This window comes from Anolis carolinensis, chromosome 5 (genome assembly GCF_035594765.1).
Source record: "Anolis carolinensis isolate JA03-04 chromosome 5, rAnoCar3.1.pri, whole genome shotgun sequence".
Lineage (NCBI taxonomy): Eukaryota > Metazoa > Chordata > Lepidosauria > Squamata > Dactyloidae > Anolis > Anolis carolinensis.
Window position 1 is genome coordinate 64296316 of NC_085845.1, and position 26891 is coordinate 64323206.

Genomic DNA, 26891 nt, shown 5'->3' on the forward strand with positions numbered 1-26891 from the left:
TGTGCTTCTGGAACATGGCCATACAGCTCAGAAAGCACACCACAACCTAATAATTCCAGCCATGAAAGCCTTTGACAATACAAAGGCTCTTATATTTGAAGAAAAAAACAATCTTATACCAAAACAATTCTAAATCATTTTGATAGTGAGTTAGAACAGGGTGTATTTTTATCAGGGGAGCTAATCTCACCCAGCTTTGTCCACCAGGTTATACCGTGCAGCACCAACCAAGATCTGGAGGGCAGGGAGGAGGGGTCGCAGTAGTCTATAAGGAGTCCATCCCCCTGACCAGGTGCCCCATCCTGCAGTCAACCTTGTTTGAATGTGCTCATCTGAGGGTAGGGGGCCAGAACAGTTTAAGGATTCTGCTGCACTACAGTCTGCCTGCCTGAGGTAGCCGGGGTGGTCTCAGGCCTGGCATTGGAGTCCCAACAGTTCATTGTGTTGGGGGGCTTCAATGTCCATGCTGAGACCACTCTTTCTGGGGTGACTCAGGACTTGATGACCACCATGGCAACCATGGGGCTGTCTCAATTAGTATCTGGTCCTACCTACAGAGCTGGGCACACATTTGACTTGGTTTTCTGCCAGGGATGGGAGGAAGGTGGCGGTGTGGAGGAGTTTACCATCGCTCTGTTGCCATGGACCGACCATCATCTGATCAGGTTTAGACTTACTGCGTCCCCCAACCTCTGCAGGGGTGGAGGACCGATTAAAATGGTCTGCCCCAGGAGGCTTATGGATCCGGATGGATTCCTGATGGCTCTTGGGGAGTTTCCTGCCACCTCGGCTGGTGACCCTGTCGATGCTCTGGTTGCCCTCTGGAACAAGGAGATGGCCAGGGCAATAGACATGATTGCTCCGGAACGACCCCTCTCAAGTACCCGAGCTAAACCATCTCCTTGGTTTACTAAGGAGCTGGCAGCGATGAAGCAAAAGAACAGGGATCTAGAAAGAGTGTGGCATTCAGAGCCGAACGAGTCAAACCAAACATGGCTATGCTCCTATCTTAGGACATATGCCGCGGCAGTAGATGCTGCAAATAAAGTTTTATTTGCAGCTAATATTGCATCCACAAAGAACCGTGCGGCGGAGCTGCTCCGAGTTGTCAGAGGTTTGTTATATCCCATCCCCCAAGACAGGATCCCTGACAATTCGGCAACCCACTGTGAAGCATTTGCTCAGTTGCAGACAAAGTCGCTTTGATTCATTCTGGCTTTGACACCATATTAACGGCAGTCTCCGAGAATGTAGCACGAGCACTTGCTTGTCCTATTTTGATGGATTCGTTTCAATTGGTTCAGCCTGAGGACATGGATAAGGTGCTTGGAGAGGTGAGGGCTACCACATGCATCCTAGACCCCTGCCCATCCTGGCTGGTGAGAGAAGGCAGAAGGGGATTGGCTGAGTGGGTGAAGGTGGTGGTGAATGCCTCCCTTCGGGAAGGCATTTTTCCAGCGAGCCTTAAATTGGCTGTGATCAAACTACTGTTGAAGAAGCCATCACTGGATCCCACTCAATTGGACAGCTATCAGCCTATCTCCAATCTCCCCTTTTTGGGCAAGGTCATGGAACGTGTGGTGGCCACACAACTCGAGGCATTCTTGATAGACACCAATTTTCTAGATCTGGCGCAGTCTGGCTACAAGCTGGGACATGGTACCAAGACAGCCTTGGTTGCCTTAGTCGATTATCTACGCCGGGAACTGGACAGGGGGAGTGTGTCCCTGCTGGTTCTGTTGGACCTCTCAGTGGCCTTCGATACCATTGATCACAGTATCCTTCTGGGACGCCTTGCCAGGATGGGGCTTGAAGGTACTGCTCTGCAGTGGCTCCGGTCCTTCCTGGAGGGTCGCTCCCAGATGGTGCCACTGAGGGACACCTGCTCGGCCTCACAAACATTGTCTTGTGGGGTTCCGCAGGGGTCAGTACTATCCCCCATGTTGTTTAACATATACATGAAGCTGCTGGGAGAGATCATCTGGAGTTTCGGGGTGCGATGTCATCTGTATGCAGATGATGTCCAACTCTGTCACTCCTTCCCACCTGTCACTAAGGAGGCTGTTCAGGTCCTGAACCGGTGCTTGGCCACTGTGTCAGACTGGATGAGGGCGAACAAATTGAAACTGAATCCAGACAAGACAGAGGTCCTCCTGGTCAGTTGTAGGGCCGAAGAGGGTATCGGGTTACAGCCTGTGTTGGACAGGGTCGCACTTCCCGTGAAGACACATGTTTGCAATTTGGGTGTTCTCCTGGACTCATCGCTGAGCCTGGAACCCCAGGTTTCAGTGGTGGCCAAGGGAGCATTTGCACAACTAAGACTTGTGCGCCAGCTGCGCCCGTACCTTGGGAAGTCTGACTTGGCCATGGTGGTCCACACTCTGGTTACATCCTGTTTGGACTACTGCAATGCCCTCTATGTGAGGTTGCCTTTGAAGACGGCCCAGAAGCTCCAATTAGTACAATGGGCAGCAGCCAGAATAATAACTGGGGCAGCATACAGGGAATGTACCACCCCCCTGTTAAGCCAGCTCTGCTGGCTGCCGATATGCTACTGAGCCCAATTCAAAGTGCTGGTTTTGACCTATAAAGCCCTAAACGGTTCTAGCCCAATCTACTTGTCCGAACATATCTCCTCCTATGAGCCAGAAAGATCCCTAAGGTCATCTGGTGAAGCCCTGCTCTCGGTCCCACGTGCCTCACAAGTGCGGCTGGTAGGAACGAGGGACAGGGCCTTCTCGGTGGTAGCTCCCCGGCTGTGGAACACCCTCTCCAGAGATATTTGACATGCTCCAACACTTTTGGGCTTCAGAAGAGCCCTAAAAAACATGGTTATGTGCTCAGGCTTTTAATGAATAATGGCAAAGATGACATGGACTGACTTATGGCTAAAGCATGAGGTTTTTTGGACGAATGGATCTGACTATATGTTTTAAAATTTTTATACTGTATTTAACAGTTTTAATTGATTTTATGTACTGTGTGATTTTGATTTTGTGCAGGCATAGAATTACTGCCATTGTTGTAAGCTGCCCTGAGTCCCTCCGGGTGAGAAGGGCAGGATATAAATAAATAAATAAATCCTTATTTAAAAATTAACATTTATTTATTATTTATTTATTTCAATTTTTTATACCCTGCCCTTCTCACCCGAGGGGACTCAGGGTAGCTTACAAATGGCAATTGATGCCGTTACACTGTTATACAATGAACTAAAACATTAAAACAGTTAAAAGTCATAAAAGACAATATACAAAGTTTAAAACAATGCAAAGTGCTTATTCCCTTCATCCACCAGACCTTATACAAGAGCCTTATTTCAGACCGCGTCGAAGCCAATGCATACTTATTCTTCAAACACCTGTGTACATAGCCAGGTCTTCAGTTTTTTTCTGAACCCCAGAAGGGATGGAGCCTGCCGAATGTCACTGGGGAGGAAGCCACCACCGAGAAGGCCCTGTCTCTCATCCCCACCAGCCATACCTGAGAGGCGGGTGGGACCCAGAGCAGGGCCTCTCCAGATGATCTTAAGGTTCTCGTGGGCTCATAGGGGAAGATACGTTTGGACAGGTAAATTGGACCAGAACCTTTTTTCTAACTGTGAAAGGAAAAAAAAACATGTCAATAATTTTGACTGCTATTTGACCCAACTATTTTTGAAGCAGCAAATGTTTCTCTTCAAGGAAGCAGTCTTCTGACAGCATTCCTTGCTGATCAGGTAAAGATTACAGGTTCATCATGTCAACAACAGCAACTATAAAAAAGTTGATCCTGGGAGACCTATTGCTCATATTTTATGAGTGGATTGATAAATAGTTCATGTGTTTATCATGGATTGATAAATAGCTCATTTTGTTTTTACAATGATGGAGAAATAGAGGTGTACAAGTTGCCAAAATCAAGACCATGGCCCAAGTTCTGATTGAACAACAGTGCTCCCTTATTCTCAAGAACTCCAATTCCTTATCTTGGGGGTGATTAATCCATGAGCAGCAGGGCTTGTGGAAGGTAGCATCTAAGATGACTGCATTGATGTCCCGAGGATGGTATCTAAACTATGAAGGCCATCATCCTTAATGAGGGAAAATAACCCATTTTTTCACTTCCCACTGGTGAAGGAGAACCCGTTCAGACTTTTTAACTGGATGATATCCTCATTAACTGTACATACTCGTATTTATTTTATTGGGTAGATTTATTTCCTGCTCGCTTTCTGTTAAGCCCAAGACTGTATGTGAGTTTTTCAGGAGGTCATATGGATATCTTCTTCTTCTTCTTCTTCTTCTTCTTCTTCTTCTTCTTCTTCTTCTTCTTTTATTTATTTAGTAAATGGTAAAGGTTTTCCCCTGACATTAAGTCTAGTCATGTCCAACTCTGGGGGTTGGTGCTCATCTCCATTTCTAAGCAGAAGAGCCAACATTGTCCGTAGACACCTCCAAGGTCATATGGTTGGCATGACTGTATGAAGCGCAGTTACCTTCCTGCTGGAGCAGTACCTATTAATCTACTCACATTTGCATATTTTCGAACTGCTAGGTTGGCAGAAGCTGGGGCTAATAGTGGGAACTCACCATGCTCCCCTGACTTGAACCACCTTTAGGTCAGCAAGTTCAGCAGCTCAGCGGTTTAACCCACAGCACCACCCCCTTTATCTCTCCCAAAGGGGACTCAAAACAGCTTAACATAAAAACTTTAGCACACCATTTAAAATAAAGAAATATACAAATATTAAAACATAATTAAATATAAACAGTATTAAAAGAGTCACAATTAAAACCATTCAAATATATTTGATGCATATTAAAAGTTAAAACCACAGCACCCACTGAACTAATCTTAAAAACCTTCATCTTTAAAAGCCTGCCAGAATAAAAAGTTTTTAGCCTGCTGCCAAAAAGACAACAGGAGGGGGGCATTCTGGCTTCCCTGGGCAGAGAGTTCCTAAGTCAAGGGGCAACCACCAATCAAGCTTGAGATGGAGATGGGACCGAGAGAAGGGCCTCTCCTGAAGATCTCAGGACCTAGACAAGTTCATACAATGGGATGCGGTCAGCCAAATAGCCTGGACCTGAATTGCCTAGGGCTTTAAAGATCATAATCAGCACTTTGAATTGTGCCTGGAAACAGCCTGGCAGCCAGTGGAGCTGCTGCAACGGGCAGGGGGGGGGGAGGGATGTCTGTTCCCTGTAGCCAGTACAAGTGAGCAACCTGGCTGCAGCTCTTTGGACCAGCTGAAGTTTCTGAGCACTCTTTAGAGGCAGCCCCACATAGAGCACGTTACAGTAATCCAGACAGGATGTAACCAAGGCATGGACCACTATGGCCAGATTTGGCTTCTCAAGGAACAGCCGCAGTTGACACACAAGATTTAATTGTTCAAAAGCCCTCCCGGCAATCACAGATACCTAGAATATATAGCATACTAGCAGTAGATTTTATAGATAAGGTTTCATCAATAAATGTAATGTACTGCAAAGAGACTCTCACATAAGCTGACTAAGCATTTGAATTTCTATTCACAAAAGCTGACTGAAGAGTTGAACCTTGTCCAATATTGTGTTCTGTACATTGGTATAAAACTTTCTACATAGTATCCAGTGTGTTATGTCCCACTCTATACTGGTTCTTAAATCAGGAGGCCTATGACTTCAACTTCATTAATAGAGCTTTTTAAGTGTGTTAATGCAGAGAAGTAAATTGTGTTGACTTTAGGAGTGTAATTCTTCAGTAAGTTTCATCTTGAAGGTAGCAATGAGTAATTTCAGCAATGAGCAATTTCTCAGCTGAAGGTAGCAATGAATAATTTCTTCCTGTTGAGAAAGTCTTGGGCAAGCACAATTTTTGAAGGCTATTTAAAATTTGGTACTTGTTTTGTACAAAATTTTTGTGAGGTTGTTTTCAAAGGAAACATGAAAAGTAATATTTCAATTCCACAGTATGAACTGCACAAAATGTTTTATGCAGATCAAAATCTGTGAATTTCAAGCAAGACAAACCCCCAATTAAAACATTTCTACAAATGTATTAATATATCTATGTGAATCAACACTTTAAAAGTTGGTGGGCTAAAAGGGGTCGATATGCCCTCCATGTATAGGGAAGTTCACCCCTCTAGCCCTAAAACTGGGGGAGGGCAAGCCTTGGAAGCCTTCCCATTGCCGCCAATGGTCTGAAATGTTTTGTTTTTTTCTGATGTGGGACAAAACTCCCATTCGGATAGAAGCCCCTTTTTCAGAAGCGGAAAACAAAAATAAAAATGGGGTGAAACGAATGAAACAACAAAACAGATAGTGATTCCATACAAATGCACAAGACTAGTAGATACCTGCTGCCACAAACCAATTTCTTTCCTGGTAGCCATCTGAGTGTGATAGAACTTCCTGATGGAGTGAATTGCATTTCAAAATAATCTAAAAGTTTCAGGAGTGTGATAATGAAATAAATGCTCCACCAAAGAGGCTTCCATGTACTGAATATGAATCCTGCTTTTTTCTGAAATCTGGATTTTTGTCCAACATATATTTTAGAAGCTGACATTGAAGCATAAGATAAATGGCACAGAAGGTAAATTCCCCAGGGAATGTTTATTATTATTTGGTAATTACAGAATTATTAATTCTGTAAACATTCTGGACAAGAAGCACGATGAGCTGAGAATGAAGTTCTGAATCAACCAAGTTTATATGGATTTGAGTTTCTGTAAAAATTTGTCAGGAAAAAATACAGTCAGGCATAATATTGTGGGATAATTGGAGTATTTGTTGCAAGATAAAAAATTGACTTCCTTGCAAGTCTCATTGTCCAGATCCATATTTCTAAAGCAGTTATGTTGCAGAAGAAAATAAGCTCACAGTTTCTAATTATGACCTCAGCATCATGTCTGTTTAGATGGATGACTGAGAAACAATGATTTTGTAGAAATATTGTATGGACAGAAAACTGGACAGGTATCTAGGCTTCCTGGAGAGCCCCAAAATGCAACCACCACTTTTGGTCTAGGATCCAGTCCTACATACACACCAGCACTTTCTACCCCCATGCTCTATCTTTAATTCTATATTTCCTGCACAGAAGAGGAGAAAGGACTAGGTTGCCTATGCAATTATATGAAATATACTTTACTAGTCAATTTAGTATGTGACATATTATTTTGATTTAAATGCAATTTCCTTTAGTACTTAACATTATTTGGTTCTTGCCTTTGGGAAGCTACATGCACACACAAAGTTATATTATATGAAAAAGTAGACAAGATATTTCTCATTCTTTATAAAGCATGCCATCTCAATTAAATTAAGCTGCAATTTCCAAAAAATGTCAGCAGATGGAGTTGGATTTCAGCTTTGCTAAAAGACTGGATATTATAGGTAAGAAGAACTACGTTTTATATTTTCAAGAAGTTTGATATCAAGTCACGCACCTGCAAATAATTGATTGCCTATAAAAGGAGACATGTAATCTCTTTTCTACAAAAGTCATCCTCACTTTTTTCTAAATTGTATTTCACAGTACAAGAGAGGTTATTCAGAAACTAGTTTATATTTGTACTCTCATTCTTTTGTTAATACACCTTAAAGAGACTGAATGTCATTACTGGCCCCTTTGGCATAACTGAGAATATTTCAACTTTTGCATATTAAAGAATAAGTTAAAATGAGCTGATTATATTTTAATATAAACTATGTTCTAATTATCAATTAATACAGAACTCCTAGAAGTGCATACATTAGGTTTCCCTCTTGTATCTAGCAGACCTAGTCCAAAATGTTAATTTAGTCCTCAGCATCTGAAATCAAATCTTCATGCCATAGTTCAAACATTTTTGGAATTTTCTGTGAATTTTAAAACTACATTTTCCATCTTTTTAATTGAAACAACAATTTGATAGACTGATTCCAGACTTCTTCTAGACATTCAGAACTTGATACAGTACACGTTGTTTGTGTTTTTGATGCATACTAATTATTTGGGATAGCAGGTTTTTGCATACTTAGCATAATCAGTTTGCAGTTAATGTTTGCTTCATCAATAAGTATGTTTCCAAAGATAGGAATAATCTTGTCATCCTAGTCCTTCACCATCCTGAGTATGAATATGGCATAGTTCTGGAAGAATGCTGCATTAAATATCAGCATATCATCGTTACCATTTTACAGTTGTGAAAAATCACCACTCAACATACTTATTTTCTTTCATTAAACATACCTAAGTCTTCTTTTCAAACTGTTGTAATATAGACAAATATCAGTTTAATCACAACTGGAAATGGCAAGGTTAAAGTAATTTAAGCATTAATGTTTTGATATATACTAGAGGTGTGCAAATCATCATTTTTAAATCATTAGTCGTATCTAATTCATAAAGTTTTGTATATATGAACAGATATTATAAAACACGGAGGGGGGATGCCCACGCAAAAACATAAGAATCAAAACTCACCCAATACATTTTTGTTTGAATTCTGTAATGCTTGAAAGTCAGTTTCATTTTCAGCACAAGTGAGGTGAAGTCAAAAAGGCTGCCATTCCTCTTTAAATTAAGAAGAGATAGAGTTCTGGAAATGAAATTTGGAAAGGCAAAGAGCCCTATGCCATAGAATTCAAAAGGCCCTGCCCTAAACTACGTTTTCCAGAATTCTGCTCAGCATCAGAAAGCCCCAATTAGGATAGGGGAGAGATTTGTTTCTCCTAGCAGCAGCCAGAGTTCCAATAAATTACTTTAAAGAGGAGAAATATGTGCAAGGTTGGGAAGAATTTCCTAAATTGAAGTTCTGTTGCTTAAAGACATTCAATGAGATAGCTGTTGTGGCTTTTAAAAAAGTTGTCAAAACTTTTTTTAAAAAAATCCCAATAATAATAATAGTAATAATGCTTTATTTGTAGCCCACCCTATCTCCCTAGGGGGACTCAGGGTGGATCCCAACTTATAAAACCAAACATCATTATATGTATAAATATTTCTGAAACTGGTAGAGAATGATCCCCTGTTATCTTGTGTCGTTATATAGAAAATTCAAGGATATCGCTCCTGTAGTTTTTTTAAAATTGTTTTTAAAAACTTTGAAAATTCCCCAAAACTCTGTGGATGAGTGAACCTTTCTGAAACTTGATGGGCTAATTGTGGTTAATGTGTTAATAATTGTCATAGCAAGTTTTATGTCAATAGCTCTAACAATAAGGGAGAAAGGGGGCCCTGAAATTTTCCATTGGCACAATTATTTAACGAAAAGTAACAAAAAAGTGGTTAACTCATTATAGTTACAATATGGACCCCAACCAATTTTGGAAATGCTTTAAAAATAATTTTTCCCCACCCACTAATTTGTAATAAGTATTGAAACATTTTTTTTTTTTGCATTGATCACACAGGCCTAATACAGATGAAATCAAACACTGGGGGGGAAAAATAAGAAAGGCTTGTGCGAATTGAGATATTGCTTCACAGTAGAACTGGTAAGTAGACAAGTACAAGAAGAAAGAGCAGGAAACCACCTTAATAGGTTCAAGTACTCCAGGAAAAGAACTGACATTTTGAACAGAATTGATTAATCAATATCATTTGAATGAGCTTCATAAATGATTCATGAGGTTCATAAATGATTTCAAACATGTGAGGGTTTAAACCTCTGCGAATTTGAGTATTCTCAGATTATTTGCTGCCATCCTGTATTCCTGCCTTACATCATGTTAATAGGGTCTGCAAGTCTTGTGAGCCTAAAAGAAACTACTAAAGAATACAGACACAAAGTGAGGCTTTTGAGTTCCTATTAAAAATGGTGGAAGGCAATAACAGAAGTGGTCGAGTGGGAGAGGCAGGTAAGTATGCATGAGGAGGAAGGCAAAGGCAGCAATTGTGTGTGTGGGGGGGGGGGGAGTCAAGTGAGTGAGAGCACCAGCTTCAGGGGTCACATTCAACAAGCTACAAATGGAAATTTTCCCCATTCACCTATGGAGGTAGGCAAATAAGGCAGCATGCTCTGCCTTGTTCATAATAAGTCAGAATTCTAAATGGTGAAGAATTCTACCAATCATTGACATAGATGTACCTAGTGTAGTTGCAGAATAGTGAAGACATCATTATAGTGTATATATTATTTAGGTTTTGAGAAAATATTCTGATTTTTTAAACTAAAAATGCTAATATACGAACTGCTGCTTAAGGGCAAACAAATTAAGATGAGGCTTTACTGGCCAACAAAGTAACAATGAAACATAAAAGTGATTGTTGCATACATAGATAAACATTTCAATTTTTTTCTGTATTTTAGAGATTGCTGTAAGAGTGTTACATGCAACTCTTCGTGTTTTATATATGTAAGATGTAATCAAGATGTAGTCTGCTGTGCAGCAACTTCCTATTAGACCGAACAGCTCATTGAACAGGTAGTAGGTCCCTAGTGAACTGTATATATCAAAGTCTGGGAAATTCTTCATTTTAATGAGCTGCATTTTCAGAAACCAGACCTCTCCTTGTTGGAATAACTGTGGGAGACAAAAATGAAAGTTACTTCCCCCTCCCTTTGAGACGTTGGTTACTAAATGCTGTGAATTTCAAAATTACAATAGAAACATAGAGTGACTTGAAGGGCTGTTTGCTTGTACTTGCCTGTGGGAAGAAAATAATTTTTGAAGAAATTTAAGAACAACTGGCTTAAGAAATAATGTATCTATCTCTGTACATTACACACCAAACATTTTAATTTATATAAATATGATTGATGTTATATCATTAATTGTTGAAATGTTGTAAATTAAACTACATTGCAATTACTAATATGTAACCCATATTATCTGAACACATTGCATTCTAGATCTGGAGGTGTAGTTATTTCACCAAGAGAATATACATCTATCAGCCCCACTACATTAAAAATAGGAAGGGACATAAAAAAAAATAGTGAAGCTAAGAGGCACCTTGCTATTGGCTAGAAATCTTTCAATCCCGTTCCCTCACAAAGGTTAGTATAGGAAATGAGAAGCCACGATATATGGTACTACAAAATGTGTGATACTACAGAACACTACAATTTTAAAAAAATCAGTGCAAATATAATTCCTCTTTACCTCTCCTTAGGTCCTTTCCCTTTCTTTTGGGTGGTTTCTACACTGTGAACTTTTCTTTATTCTTACCCTTTCAAGAAGATTCATTCATATGTGTAGACAAATGAGGCAGCAAGACTGAGAATTTAACTAGTGAGTGTAAATCATAGCTTGCAGTCCTAGCCATTATATAGAGAACTAACAGAAATAAGAATGCAAATAATATCTTCTCTTGAAGTTATTAAATAGATAACTCTCAGGGATAAGAAGGAGGAAGCGGAAAGGAGGGAAAGGAATGTAGTGACACCTTTTATGTGGAAAGAACCATGGCAACTTCCTTCAATACTCTTGGGAATAACAATCACATGGGAAATAATTTATTTTATCTGTAAAGTGACATAACATTTTGTGTTTGAAATGAAATTATTATTGTTTCCTGGACTGTTCTGCCAAAGAAATTTTAAAAAATCTATTAAACACATTAGCTGTTCACTAACTTGAAACAACTTACGTTTTTGTGATTTCATATAGGGCAATTGTGATAGAGGTGATCATGAGAGGTCCTGCCAGCTTTATTAAAAAGGAAAACATGACACCAGGGGAAAACCCTTTCTAAATGACAAGGAATAACCACAGTGCTAAAGTAGCAAATTTACTACTTTAAATAATGTTGTATTTTCCCCCTGTGATCTGCCATACAACGTTATTGTTTTGCTGTCTAGCTGTGGCAACATCTAATGGCAAGCAGCTCATTATTTAAAGTCTTTTAAATGCCACATTGCTATTTCCTAGTGAACTAGTCTTTAAAGAACTCTTCTTTATAACCTCAACACCACTAGCTAGACAGCCCAAGCTATCACTATGAAGCTGACAATTTGAACCCATAGTAGACATCAACATCTTATTGAATTAAAAAGTAATTTCCAACCACATCTGTAAAAACAACAGCACCAATCTGTTTAAAATTCTTGTAATAACACACAGTTTAATGTTGAAAGCCACCTACCTATAGAGGTCTTTGCTCATCAGAAGGACAGAAGGGAGAGACCAGCTTCAGCACCTGAGAGTAGTCATTAAAAGCTAGCATGATTAAAATATTCCTTTAATAAATACATTATTTTCCTGTTAAATTTCTGGTGTCACTGCCTTTGAGTTCACCATAAAATGCTGCAATATTTTTTACAGTAGAAATCACACACTGTTTCATGCAAATATAATTTCAAGAACTTCATCATACATATCTTCAGCAGCATCATAAGATACTTTCACCCCAGTTGATTCCTGAAGCTCCACGTTGCTCATCACATGATGCACGGTCACTTCCAGCAGGGCTCTGTAGATCAACTTGGGTGAAAGTGCCCGAGGACATTGTGCCCAGAACACGGGAGGCTTCCCATGTTCCGTTGGAAACAATGGGCCATATGGCAAAGCTTTCCCACGTGTGATGGGTGAAGCTTCGCTGCAAGCGAAGTGGGGTGCGGGGCACTGGGATTGCTCTGCTCCCCCACTGATTCGCCATAGAGGATGACAAATTGCCCCGTACAATCTCATCAATGTTATGAGGTCACAAGTGTAAGATAAAACACATGGATATGTCTCAGAAAAATGCCTATAGCCATGTGAAATAAGAAGACTGTAACTTTAAAAGGTCTTATTACTTTTATATTAAATTGTTTTTTCATTTATTTGCATCTATCCTCTAAATTATGGAGGAAGAACACCACACGTTTCCAGTTGTCCTTTGTGCTGTGCCCTTTCCTATTCCTTTCTTCTCTGTGGTGGCATGAAGGTGATAATGAACAAGAGGATAATAGCTTTGTACCTGAGCCCAATGGCTTGTAGCATTTAGTATATTTTTATATAACTTGCTTTGGAAAAAACAGAAAAGCTAATAGCCTTTTGTAAAGCCTTTTGGAACCGTAATTAAATTTGACCTCCAGGCCCACATGGCATGTAGTTCTGCAGGGGAGAGATGAATTTGCAGAGCTCAATGGGGAGGAAACCAAGGAGTGAAAGGTGCCTCAATGCTGAGTATGAGGGGTTGGAGCCAGAGGGGCTATACTATCTTTCTGCTTTTTCTTTGGCATCTGCAATTCTTTGGTGTTCATTCAGTGGAGAAAATCTCAGACTCAGTTGCTTCCTCACCAGGTTACTCCCCCTTCTTGCTTCTCACAGAGGTGTAAAATAGTGAAATAGTTAATAGGTCAATGAAGTGGCCCTACTTCAAACCAATCCCTTATTTTTGGTATCTTTATTCCCATGGCAGGTTAGCAAATGTGTTTTCTTCTTTGCCATGTGTTTTTTTTAGAGTGGAAATGTTCATTTTCTATTAGTTTAGAAATGAAGATAAATGGTTTGCTATCCCAAGAGAAATTAGACATATGTGGCTTCCTGTCTTCACTGTTTCACTGAATAGATATAGAAAGCAGACCAATATTTCCTTAGGCAGTGAAATAATGTGGAAGCTAAATATTGAGGTTCATCATGATGTGTTATGATCCTTTAAAACCTCAGTCTTGCAACAGTTGATAAATAGCCATGACAAATTTTGCTTCAGTGATTGCATCTTAGCATTTTAATGCAATTGGCATGGATGTAGAATGCAATTTCCTCTCTTTAGCTTGTGGATAAAATATTATAGACTTAATAACTTCAATGTGTTGCACATTCACTCCCATCACATAAATTATGGTATATATTTGTGTGTGTTTCCCCTGAATACTCTAAATACATGGTTTATAAAATGAACTATCTTGCAATATGTTGGTATTTTGTAACTGCTTTAACATATAAGAAAGATCCATGTACCTTTCAGTCTCCGAGAACCTGCACTGGAACAATTTCTGTTCATTTGGGTCACAGATCCCCCCCCCCACAAAAAAAAGAAAGGAACAGATGTTGTTCTTTAATTTTAAATACAAATATGGCTACTTGTTGACTCCCCCCCCCCCATTGGTTCATTAGCCCATAAATAAACCAGTCATCCTCCCTGTACTTAAAAGGTATACAATTAAAGTTTTCCAAGGATATTGTATAGGAAATAGTATTTCTGCAAAAAATATTATTTTTTGCTGGAGTTATACTGACTCTTTAAAGTGTAGTGTGATAATCTCCTGTGAGATTATCACACGAAATACAATAGGTTGATAAATTTTTCTGACAAAAAATATGCTGAAAATGTAGATTTCAGCTTTAACACTCATTGATTTCATCAAATGTTTAGACAGAAATATTTAGCAGCTGAAATTATCAGTATGTTCTGAAAAATTAGATGCAGCAAATTGAAAGCAGTTTCCTTGTTTAATTGACATATTTACTTTTATTAATATATAGCTCCTTGTGCATTAGAATTTATTATTTTTTAATAAATATTTTAAAGGTAGTTATTTAAAATATTGAATGACAGTGCCACCCACAGGTTAAGTTACAATTAACTTATGCTATTTCAATTTGATTTTGTGAAAGAGATCATTTGAAGGAACTGATGCTTTTGGGGAGAAATCACAGGATTTAAAATAAAATAAAATAAAATAAAATATAATTAACAAATCAATTAAAATGTTATTAATTGCAGATGAATTAATTTCTGAATTAAATTAATATATCATCATTGATGCTAACATTTCTAGGCTATGCACAAAAGAACAATAACAGGAGAACACTTGGTGTTTGCTGACAATAATAATGAATTAATTATTTTATATAGTTATTTCTGTGTGTGTGTGTGTGTGTGTGTGTGTATGTAACTTGATTATATCTGTGTGGTAAAACAAATACAGTATTCACTGGGAAATCTAGTCCTTCTCATTTTAACACAGTTAATTGTTCCCCACTCAAACTGACTGAAAATCCTACGGTGGAAAGAAAAAAGTGTTCTACTATTATCTATCCATCTTTGAAGGGATACTATCTTTCAAGGGCAGCTGAGTTTAGTTTAGCTCAAAAACAAGGAACCATAAAAAAAGAAATGTAGAGGCCCTGAAGTTGGCCATTAGGAGAATGCACTAGGACATCCAACTGAGTAGATTTATGGGCTTTTCTACAATAGTAAGTGTCCGACTCTGGGAGTTGGTGCTCATCTCCATTTCTAAGCCAAAGAGCTGGCGTTGTCCAAAGACACCTCCAAGGTCATGTGGCCGACATGACTGCATGGAACGCTGTTATCTTCTTTCTGGAGCAGTACCTATTGATCTACTCGCATTTTCATGTTTTCGAACTGCTAGATTGGCAGAAGCTGGGCCTAACAGTGGGAGCTCACCCTGCTCCCGCTGTTAGGCCCAGCTTCTGCCAATCTAGCAGTAAAATGCATTGCAGATTCATTTGTTTGTATATACTTCCATTTCATGTGCTTTGTAGAAGTATAAAGAGAAAGTAGATTGCTGTCCAAAAGCGTGGTCAAAGGAAGAGTTGCTATCATAGTTTAGTTTAGGTGAGGTAGGTTTACTCTCATTCCCAACACTATGTGTAATGGTTAAATCCAGAGTTGGGGATGTACACTACTTGGCAATGTACCAGAACTGTAGGTTGTGAAAAATTGATTAGTCAATTGAACACACAAAAAGGACGTGTTCTAATTTGCAAAAGCATAACATGTGAGTAAACATTAAGATTTCAATAATATTGATTTGACTATTTAGCACAAACGCATGGTAAAACTATCACAAATATATCACATCAGAAAGAGGATTTGGATCACAATGGAATCCTTTCAATTATGAATGTTTACTTGTGGAAAGCTAGCTGACAGAGAAGATATAGCCACCCAATTAATGCATTCACTTCCTGCATTTGTGCACAGATTTATTTTTTATTTTTTAAAAAAGGCATGGTTCATCTTTCCTCTGTGCAATACCTCTACTGTTTTTCTAATCTTCTCCAGGGACCATAACTATGTCAATATAATTATTTCAAATACAGTGTTAGTAATCTCACTTTCTCTCACCAGGAAACAAGAGAGATAAAACAAATCACTCGAAAACTATTATGCTGAATTCACTGTGTTTAAAATGTGCTGTTATGCTTTGTAATAGTGCATATTATAGCTTTGGCATAACATGGTATTTAATTGCAAGGGCATTGTGCCAGAAGCTTGGATTTTTCTCCAAGTGACAGCCTTCTAAAATGGTATGAGCACAGTTTCCTCTCAGAAATGAAACATTCAACTAATTCTTTACGTTCCAGTGTGTCTGTCTGCTGATTACAGTGCAGCTTAGCTGTGAAGGAACTGCACTACTTCTTGTACTACATTCAAAACATCATTTAATTCTATATGCATGTTATAATTCTGTATTTGCTTGAATGATACTCACGTTTCTATCTAAATGGCGATTTATGTGACAGAATGTTGTCATTCTTAAATCAAATCTTCATCTATCTCAGGAAGACAATGATACAACAAGGTACAGACTTGGCTTTTCTAACCTATTCTCATGGTAAGATAGATAGATTGGGCAAGAATAAGTGACTTCATCTAATATACTTTTCAAAACAATATAGACTTACTGAGGTTCTATTCATTAACAGAAAACGTTTAAGGAGGCTTCTGCGAAGAAAGAGGGAGCATCGGGGCAAATCAGCTCCCTCTCCGTAATGCTTTCTCCATCACATGAGCGCAACACAGCAAACTTCCCATGTTGGAGTCGAAGTGTCCTGTTTTGCTTTCACCCAGGTTGTAGGCGGAGCTTTTGCCAGATGTCATATGTGTTGTCCAGCATTGGTCTCCTTCCCCTAGATGGGATGAAAGCATCCTAGGATGATAAAATCACCCCGTCTGATTAGGTGTGTGATTTGGCACAAGAACATGCCTTTTTCAGTTCCATTTTCATCTAACTCCTCGTTCTGTTTACTGGAATATTGCCAAAATTAAGGGGGGGGGGGCATTTTCATTTGGGAAATATTCAGCCCATTGGCTACAATGGGGAAACTTTAGAGGCTCATTTCTCAGTCATTTATAGGCCTATCTGCATAAAGCTACCTCAGTTTTAGACCCCATTTATGATTGCAAGCCTGCCAAGTTTCAGAACAATTCACCAATCTATGGATTATTTGGAATTATTTTAAGTTTCCACAATAACCTTTTTAAAAATAAGACAAACCACTAGAGAGGGTTCTGGGAACTGTAGTCACAGTTGTGTGTGTTCTCAGCCAATCAGAGCATGTACACAACCAGGCCTTTTATTGACTAAGAAACAGAGAGAGAAAAACTTCAACTCCCATCATGTCCCAAGAGGAGCACAGAGGCTTTTCAATGCCCGTCCCACACAAGTGCTGCTGGGAAAGCAAATTCCCAGCAGGGTCTTCTCTGGATGAGCAGCCTAGGGAAGTTTTCCAGAAGAAATTGACACCACTTGGGGGGGGGGGGAGAGAGAGAAGGAATGAATGCTGCTGTCAGGGAGGGAAGAAAGAAGAACTGCCTCAGGTACAGTGCAGCTAACCCCATCATCTCCAGGAGCCCCCATGGCAGGCCTCTGCCTCAGTTAACCCCATCATCTCCAGTAGCCAAAAGATCCAGATCTCTTGATTTGTTTTGGCCAGCTCTCCAGCCCCCCCCCTTTCCTGTTTTTGGAGATTTAGCAAATGAATCACTGAATTTTCTGAATCAGTTTCAGTCCAAACGAATATGTGCATACCCCTCATAAGCAGTTATTTATGAAACAGAGTAATATAACAAAAGACTGAAGATGACTTTTTAAAATACATTGTCCCTTGTGCTGTGATGAAATTTTTGCTTCATTTGAATTGGAATGAATTGCGTTAAATGTATTACACATTTTAATATTTGATGTAAACAATTTTGAATTGATTATGAGTAAGAATGCTTTTGGAGCTACCGTTTCTTTGGAGAGGGGGTTGCTATATCTTTCCTTTTTGTTGCAAGTTTTTCTTGCTTTTTTATTGACCTAGACTCTGTGTGTGTGTGTGTGTGTGTGTGAAATGTTGTATTCCAAGGTAAATGGAACATCCACAGAGATAAGTGAAAATACACACTTTGAAAGTAATCCCAGGTATGCGGATTAAAAAGATAAATTGAAGCTTCATTTCTCTTATCTTATCACATCTTTGCTCCCTCACAGGAGTAGAAATGATAAATGCACTATACAAGAATGACACATGGCAGACACACTAATCAAGGCAGGACCTCTCTCAGACAGATGATAGTAGAAACCAGTCAAGGAGAATCTGCCTTTCCTTCTCCGACGGGTTCTTCTCTCAGGCACCCAGAAATATATGCAGAGGACCAACACTGACTGCTTTTTACAGTAGATAAAATCAGAGCATGGGCAAATGCTACATTAGGGGAGCTGATGGAATACATCTTTGGATGTATTGTCTTAACATAAAAGAGTCATTTTCTAAATCCTTGCATGCTTCACTGCATCCAGGTGCTGCCTCTAACAGGAACATCCATAAGGAAGTATTTTTATTTGAAATTCTATTCATTATAATGATGTTGCTTTGGAAAGTATTACCATAAAATCCTGACTTAATTTCTCATTTTTGTTCCTCACCACAGTATTAATAGTTCATGGAATTATCCATTACTGTGTTTGTGTTACATCTTAGGCATTTTATCCACTGACTTTATGCCTCCCTAAGCCTCCCAAATGAAATAACTATTGTGTATTATTATTTTATTTAGTTTTGTTGGATAAAATAAAACTGGGTATGTGCCAAATGAGCCTCAATAGCCTCAGGTGTAATTTATACATGTTTTATTATCAAATTTGCCTTGATTTTTATAGAAAAAACCTTGTAGGAAATTGAGCCCAAATACAACATTCCAAAATTATTAATTTCAATACAAACATTTGGAAAATGAATATGATTATGTCTATGTAATGTATAACTGGATTGTATTTTATGTTTTATTCACATCTTTATCTCCACATGCATTAATAACAGTCGAGTGCATTTGTTTAAGACAAGTTATACAAAGCAAACCAAATGTAATATTCATTTTTTGTCTTTTGTTTCACATACTCTGATGTACACCATCCTTACATGTAATTATCTTCTTTTCTTGGTTGACCTATGTATCTATTTATAGTTCTGTTTACATAAAGATTTTTTCTGGAAGGTTTCGTTCTCTCAGGAAAAAAAAATCAATTTCTGGGTAATCCACCTGGATACGAAGCAAGATATCACATACAGAGGTGTGGAAATGCAAGTGCCACCAAAATGGGAGTAAACCTGGAAGGTCTAATATCACAGTTTGCCTAAAATGATATCTGTTGTCATCTTTTGATTCAGCATAAAATGAACTGAATTTATTTCTGACTTTTATAAGTCAAAATGAAATTATATGATCGAATTATTATCCACTTATAAATGAATACAATATATAAAATTTAATTGGGGTGTATAATTGTTTATTAATGTAATAGCTGTGCAATCGATGGCCAATATATTGCATGTTGTGGGATGGTTAAATATATTTAATGTTATGGGTTAAATGGAAGGGTTTCCTTCTCCAAATTTAACTAGCTCCTGAGTTTCCTCTCAGTAAAACATTGCTCAATCCATGGTTCATCCCACAAAAGAGGGGACGGACGGATGGAATCATCTTATTTCCATTTCATGGGGTTCTGTCTCTAAAGATGGAGAATTTACTGAGCCGCATCACACAAGACTTAACAATTTCAAGGATACCAACACACTTTTAAAAACAGCCCTCCTTTTTGATACACCACTTGATTGTTCCCCTTAAACTCCTACCACTAAAAGAGACAGGCATACTTTTTAAAACACTTCTTTCAATTGGACTCACACTGTCTTTAAACCACTAATGGAAACAGAAGAAGTATTAACAGACCACCCACATGACTGCCCACACTGAAACCTCACAAAGTAATCAGACAAATCCACCACTTCCCATCCCAAGTAAAAAAATACTTATTTTAAAGTGTTTCTATGTGCAAGGAAAAGAAAGAAGTCGATCACTGCCTGTCTTTGAAATCCTCCCATTTCTACATTCTGTGGAGATGGAATCCCATAAATAACCACCAGAAGCAGTCCTGCATCACTTGATAGGCTCCATGAGAGTCCATCTTTGAAGTGTGTACAAATGGAGGAAAATTTCAATATTTATTTATTTATTTATTTACATCACTTTTACCCCGCCTTTCTCTCCGAGGAGACTCAAGGCGGCTTACAGTAAACAGGCAAAAATTCAATGCCTAAAAACAATGTAAAAACAACAATTCATATAAAACAATCTACAAAACAACAGTTCATATAAAACAAGTACCATTACAAAATAAAATCACATTATATAAAATTTTAAGAATGTCCAAGATTAAAATCCATTCATCCAGAATCCTCAAGTCTTCGTACAGGTCATGTAAAGTCCATGTTCTTATTCATTAAAAGCTTGTGTGCACAGCCCTGTCTTTAAGGCTTTCCTGAAGCCTAGGAGAGTTGGTATCTGCCGTATGTTGCTGGGGAGGGTGTTCCACAGCCGAGGAGCCACCACCGAGAAGGCCCTGTCCCTCGTTCCCACCAGCCTTACCTGCGAGGCTGGTGGGACCGAGAGCAGGGCCTCCCCCGATGATCTAAGAGTTCTAGAAGGCTCATAGGGGGAAATACGTTCGGACAGGTAAGATGGGCCAGAACCATTTAGGGCTTTGTGGGTCAAAACCAGCACTTTGAATTGGGCTCGGTAGCATATCGGCAGCCAGTGGAGCTGGCTCAGCATGGGAGTAGTACGCTCCCTGTAAGCCGCTCCTGTTATTAGTCTGGCTGCCGCCCGTTGTACTAGTTGGAGCTTCCGAGCCGTCTTCAAAGGCAGCCCCACGTAGAGCGCGTAGAGAAATATGATGAGGCTCCATGAAAATGTTGGGAATCAGCCTTGCCTCCTCTGTTATTTGCACAATTTGGATGATCTCAGTTTCCTTCAGACACTTCTGATTAGAAATCTTTTTGGTAGTCTGAATCTATGTATTAGAAATACAAACATATAGGAATTGCCTTTTGTATTTTCATGACTATGTAACTAAAAGCAACAGCAGCAACAGTTACAAAAGGCCAAAGGAGTTCAGTATTATGATTGTATAGTGGTAAATGATGATAACATTCACTTACTGATTCCTGGAATCTTCAAGTCAGCGGATGGCCAATATTCGCTAAAATACTTCTCTTTTTTTGGTAAACTAAATGGTTTGGAAGGGTCTAATTATATGTATTCTCATTTCATGCTCATATATAGATTATAAAATATTTGTGAAATATCTTAGCAGATTACAAATGGATTCTTATTATAATTCTAATATTTTACTTATTTTGATACTTAAATCTATGGACTGCATCTGATAGTCTTGTTATGAATTATTTTATTTCAGTTAATTTCCTGCATTCAACCTTCAACCTAAAATTTATCAACAGTTTTAATAGTTCATACTTCATTAACATTCAATCTTAGTCTATGAACTCAATTATGAATGTGAAAATTACACTTCAGATACTGACAAACCTGCAACAACTGTAACATCTCCTACTATACTGCTCTCAAATATGACACTCCCCCCCCCCAACAACTTGAGTAGAAACGTGTCATTAATACCTCATGAAGCCTTTTTAATTCATTTTTCTTTTTCTAATTGTGTTTCAAATATTCAGTAAAAGGTATAGCTGGGATCATGCACAGCTGTAACTATAATGATGAACATGTAGTTACATTTGATGATGCCAGTCCTCCTCCACCAAAACGTTGTCAGCATAGTAACACCCCAACCAAATGGTTTCTAATTGTATGAGCATGGGGAGAGTGTGTCAAAATAACAAAAGTCACAAGACTGAATACATTTGAAAATTTACTACTGAACATGCTAGTTACAATGACATAGTGAAAACACATACCAATATGGTTGCAGTGCACTAGGATAGGTGGTACATAGGTGCTGAACATACTCCAACTAACATACTCATACAGTACGTGTATTTGATGAAGATTAAGGGTATTGGAATGATTTTGGAAGGATGTGGCCACTACTATTGATTGGTTCAAGCTGCAGAGGAAGTTGAAACAAGTCCAGATTGAGCGTCAACCATTCTAGCTGATGGCCAGTGAACCTGCAAATCCATCCCTGTGCTAAATACCACCCTCGAGCACTCATGGGGTGGTCTGCTATGACACCACACCGCAAACCACTAACCTATGCACTCCTGGCACTGGGTCTCTGAATTGAGTCCAGTGCCTGGAAGGGTTGGGGGTGCCCCATCCCAGATTCATGACCCATGCCAACCACCACAAAGACAGGCAGGATGGATGCTTCTTCCAATAACCCACAGCAAAACCCAAGAAAGCAAATGACCACATAGTGGTCCTGACACCAGTACTGGACCTCATTGCTAGGTCTTCATCAGACAACCACCAATGCCAGCCTGATATAGCCTGAATACTCCATGGACCACCATTTCCTGGTCCTCTTGACTGTTCCAAATGCCAGGCCCCCATTTGCAGTTGTAGTAGCTCTTTGTCATTCATCCTTGATGCTGGTCCTGACATGAATGGCAAGCTACCCAGCAACACCTGAAGTTATTGGCCTGTGGCCGACCTGATTGACAACACCCAGAAAGTGTTCTCACTCCTGTCATCTCCCAGCAGTGCCATAGCTGCCTATCTCATGTGAACTCCATGATAAAGAAAGCAGTTCAGATATAATTTTCCAGTAACCCAATCTGGAGCACTTTTAGTTGAGAGTTTGGAAGGCTGAAAATAAAGTTGGGGTTAATGTCCAGTTGTTAATGACTGTAAACATGAATCCCAAGATACAAAATCCATTTCACAATCATGTTACAGCTATATAGAATGCCAGCTAATATTTTTGCAGTGCTTGAGGTTTTTTTTATTTACATACTAGCTTGGGGACCTGGCAGTGCCCGGGTTATTAGAAGAAGTCATTATTTGTTTTGAGGTGTTAGGTATTATCACTAAAATTTGGTCCAGATCCATCTTTGGCTGGGTTCAGTACTGTCTGGATAAGGGTGAATTACAACCACCAGATTCCTAAGGCAATCACCCCTAAACCATGCCAGTATTTGTAGTTGGCCATGTTGGGTCTGTGTGCCAAGTTTAGACCAGATCCATCATCGGCTGGATTCAGGGCTCTCTGGATAAGGGTGAACTACAACTCCCAGACGTGAGTTCAATCATCTCCAAACCAGGCCCGTATGCACAGTTAACCATGTTGGGTCTGTGTGCCAAGTTTGGTCCAGATCTGTTGTCAAGTGGATTTAGTGATTTCTGGATGCAGATGAACTATAACTCCCAAAGTCAAAGTCCATTCCCACTAACCCCTGCAGTATGTTTAGTTGGTCATGAGGCTTCTCTGTCCCAAGTGTGGTCCCAGTCTATTGTCGGTGGGGGTCACAGGTTCAGTGAAGGTACTGCAAGTCCCATTATCTGTGGCAAGTTTGGTCCAGGTCCATCGTTGGTTTGTGTTAACAGTGCTCTCTGAATGTAGGTCAAGTATAAGTCTTGTAAGTCATGTTGAATTCTGCCCAAACCTCTTGTTCAGTTGCTGATCAATTCCTCTGTTAACTGTGTGCCATAGGAAAGGGAGGAAAGGGTTAAGGGAGAGGCAGTGGGAAGGGTCATGAAAATTATGGAACCCTGGGATGTCCATTCTGGAGGAAAAACAGAACATCTAGGATGAAATAGTCCCCGCATGAAAGCTTTCACTTGGGTGTGGAGCAGAATGGTGTTTGTGGAGGACACAAGCAGGGTTTTGTTGTAGACCGGCCTCAGATTGGCCCCATTCCGCTGGTTATTGTCCCTGCACCTGCCTTGCCAGAGGACTCTGGGTTTGGGTCTGAGATGTAGCCAGAGCCTGAGATGCAGCCAGAGTTTGTCCCAGTGGATTGTGGGACCAGAGACAGAATGGTTGCAAGCAGGCATTTTGAATCACATTCCTCACAGCAGTCAAGGTCAGATTTCTAGGTGCCAGATGGACATTCTAGTTTGGATGTAGGAGCTGATACAGTGGAGAGAGATAATGAGTTTGACAGGAAGACAGCGATAACTCACCAGAGGAGGGAAAGGGAGTTTTTGAGGAGGAGCAGAAAGTTGCTTTTGAAGCAAAATAATGAGAAATCTTCTCATGGGGAAAAAGACCTTGGATTTCCCTTAAAATGGTTGCTTTCCCTGACACAGCCAGAGGTGGTAATGCTGCTAATTCAAGAGAGGAGGATCTTTGTTCTGTGTTCCTGTATATTCCTGCAGCCATGTATCTTGCTTGGAATTAATCTTATTTGGACTATTCTTGATATCTTTCTTGGGACTTCCTTTGATATCTGGTTTTGGACTATGTTCTTTGAGTGACTTTTATAGACTCTTGCTTCAAGATTTTCAAGTACTTTGTTCTTGTGGATTTAAACCTATTTTACTGACTCTGAACTTGGTTTTGCTATTGCTTCCATATAACCTTCAATAAACAGCTTGCTTGCTTATATTCTGGGGCTCCAGTGTGGTTTTGAGGTGCCTACGTAGCCATGTTCATGACACTCACTATAATCAGTGGAGGGAGGGCCATTGGTGTCTTCCACTCAGTGGGAACTATAGCTGTTTGTGGAGGCAGGAGGCTGTCCGTGTAAGTGAACACCTCCCCCACATACTCACATACACATTTTTCACGTTTATTATGTGTGTATATTTTGTTCCTTCTTCTTGTGAATCCTGATTTAATTTAGGGTCTGCATAATAGGTTCAATGGAGCAATGCCAATTGGTTTTGACACCAATTAAACTCTTTTTCAATGTACTACTATTAGTGTATTTAACTCCCACAAACCACATAGTCCAGGTGTTTCATGGTTATCTCCATTTGGAACACCACTTCTTTTTGTTATTTTTCCCATATACCACCAGTATCCAATAATGCATGCACACAGAGAAAGGCATGTACACACAACTTCGACTACCTTTCAAAATGACCTTCTGAAAGTACTTGATGAACTTGAAATAGATGTTGGAATTTACATATTACAGTACTGTTGGCATAGTACCATAACTCTATAAAGTTGGGAGAAATGCTGTAGAATTTGCCTTGGATAATAGCAATGAATTAATGACTTCTGATGAAAATTATCATAGGGTCATGCTGGAGGACCAAGACAATTCTTAGAGAAGTATTCTTCCTAGGAATTTGATAGGTCTCCCAACACAACTCCATAGTTACCTTTTGTTGAAACATACTATAGAATTTGCTGAAGGACCTAGAAAATTCCTAGAGAAAACATATTTTGTCTGATGTGGGTAGGTCAAACTCTGGATCCCAGTCCCGTTTGCTACTGGCCTAGGCCTGATGTGAAATGAGCCACCATTCTACAGGATTGTGGAGGGTGTGTGTGTCTGTACATGCAGCTGAGGATGTCTGCTACTATACTATAGCTGCTTGTATGGCTGAACAGGCAAGCTGCCTTAAGCTCATGAGTAGCTTGAGTGTTCAGCCTTTTAAGCAACTATAGTAGAAACATCAAAGGCATTTCCAGCTGGATATGCATTTCTCTCACACATGCACATATCCTTTCCAGGATCATAGCCCGGGCTATCTGAAGTGCTTTAGCTTTGAATAAAGACAGCTTGTCCCTGTAGATAAAAGCTCAGCAGGATTTCTAAATTCATTGTCATTGGAAGTTGCACCTTATTTTGCATGGAAGCAGCTGTTCACCATTAGTAACAAATGACCGATGACTCATATTTTATGTCTTGTTTATAGCACAGGCAAAAATAATTGGCATTAATTATGCACATGAAGGCTAATGAAGCAATAATACAGAACACAAAGCAAGAAAACTGACTGTACCCAGCTGACTAGATTCTGAAGTGCCCCTTTTCTATCACACAGTGGTTTGGAGCTGATCCAGCCATAGAGGATAACTTAATCTGTCAGATGTTACACACACACCCCACACACATACAAGACAGCCCACCCCATATAACTAAGTCAAAGATGTTCAAGGTGACAGTGTGTTAGGACTAAATAGTTGGGGTTTGCAGAAACACTCTTCTGCTGGCAAAACTTTCTACTGCTGTGTGGTTTTGGAGTTCTGCTGACAAGACAATCTGAAAGTAGAATTGCTCTGCTAATGAAGATCCACTGAATAGAAAACTGATGAGGCAATGGAGGAGCAAAGTTGTTCCAGTTCCAAACCACCTCCTGTTTGTGGATGCTGCCACAATAAATGCACAATGTCAAGCCAGGACAAAATGGGGATGTAAATTCCTTGCTATCTCCTCCTCACATTTAATGATGAATAATTACTATAGTGTTCTCTTTTCTGTTGTAGAAATCAAATTTTGTTATACAGTATTTCCCCTGTAGTTGGTGTCCCAGTTGAAGAAAGAATAACACAGTTCAACAAAAAAAAATCTTGGTGTGTTTTTAGGTCTGTCCTGGGGTTATTTGGGATGCTGATTCAGAAAGATCCATTGGATAGACATCATCTAGATCCTTAGATACAGTTATCATGTGGTGTATGGCATATGTTCTATATCTCAAAAACTAGATCTGATATGGAAAATGTGTGCCATTTTTGGAATCAGCAGGTCAAATATACCCAGAAACAGGCTTACATTTGAGACACCAAAATGTTTATTGCCCAGTGGAATAGAGCATAGACTTTCACATTGTTTTATATTAAAATGTTCCGAAATGTTGTTGAAAATATTTTTATTCTGAAATGCACCTACTCTTTTGTAAAATAGACCACATTTAGTGTACAAAAAGTGTTGACTACCGATCAAAATGGGTAAAATGCAAACCTTTATTGACAAAAAACAAAGCATGTAGCCATTGTCTGAAATCTGTCAAGCTTCATCTGCTCAGAAAGGGTTGCTATGATTCAATTAATCCAA

The 26891-nt window shown here is 39.3% G+C and overlaps 1 protein-coding gene and 1 non-coding gene across 24 annotated transcripts in view; both read left to right on the forward strand.

The window, feature by feature from the left end:
• The window catches only part of tenm3 (teneurin transmembrane protein 3), a 1793546-nt gene that overhangs the window by 419193 nt on the left and 1347462 nt on the right, over positions 1 to 26891 (forward strand). The gene's annotated exons all lie outside the window — the stretch shown is intronic.
• Positions 25413 to 25506, forward strand: mir5409 (microRNA mir-5409). Its single transcript, NR_130010.1, has one exon. It is a non-coding gene; the product is annotated as a microRNA mir-5409 (primary transcript).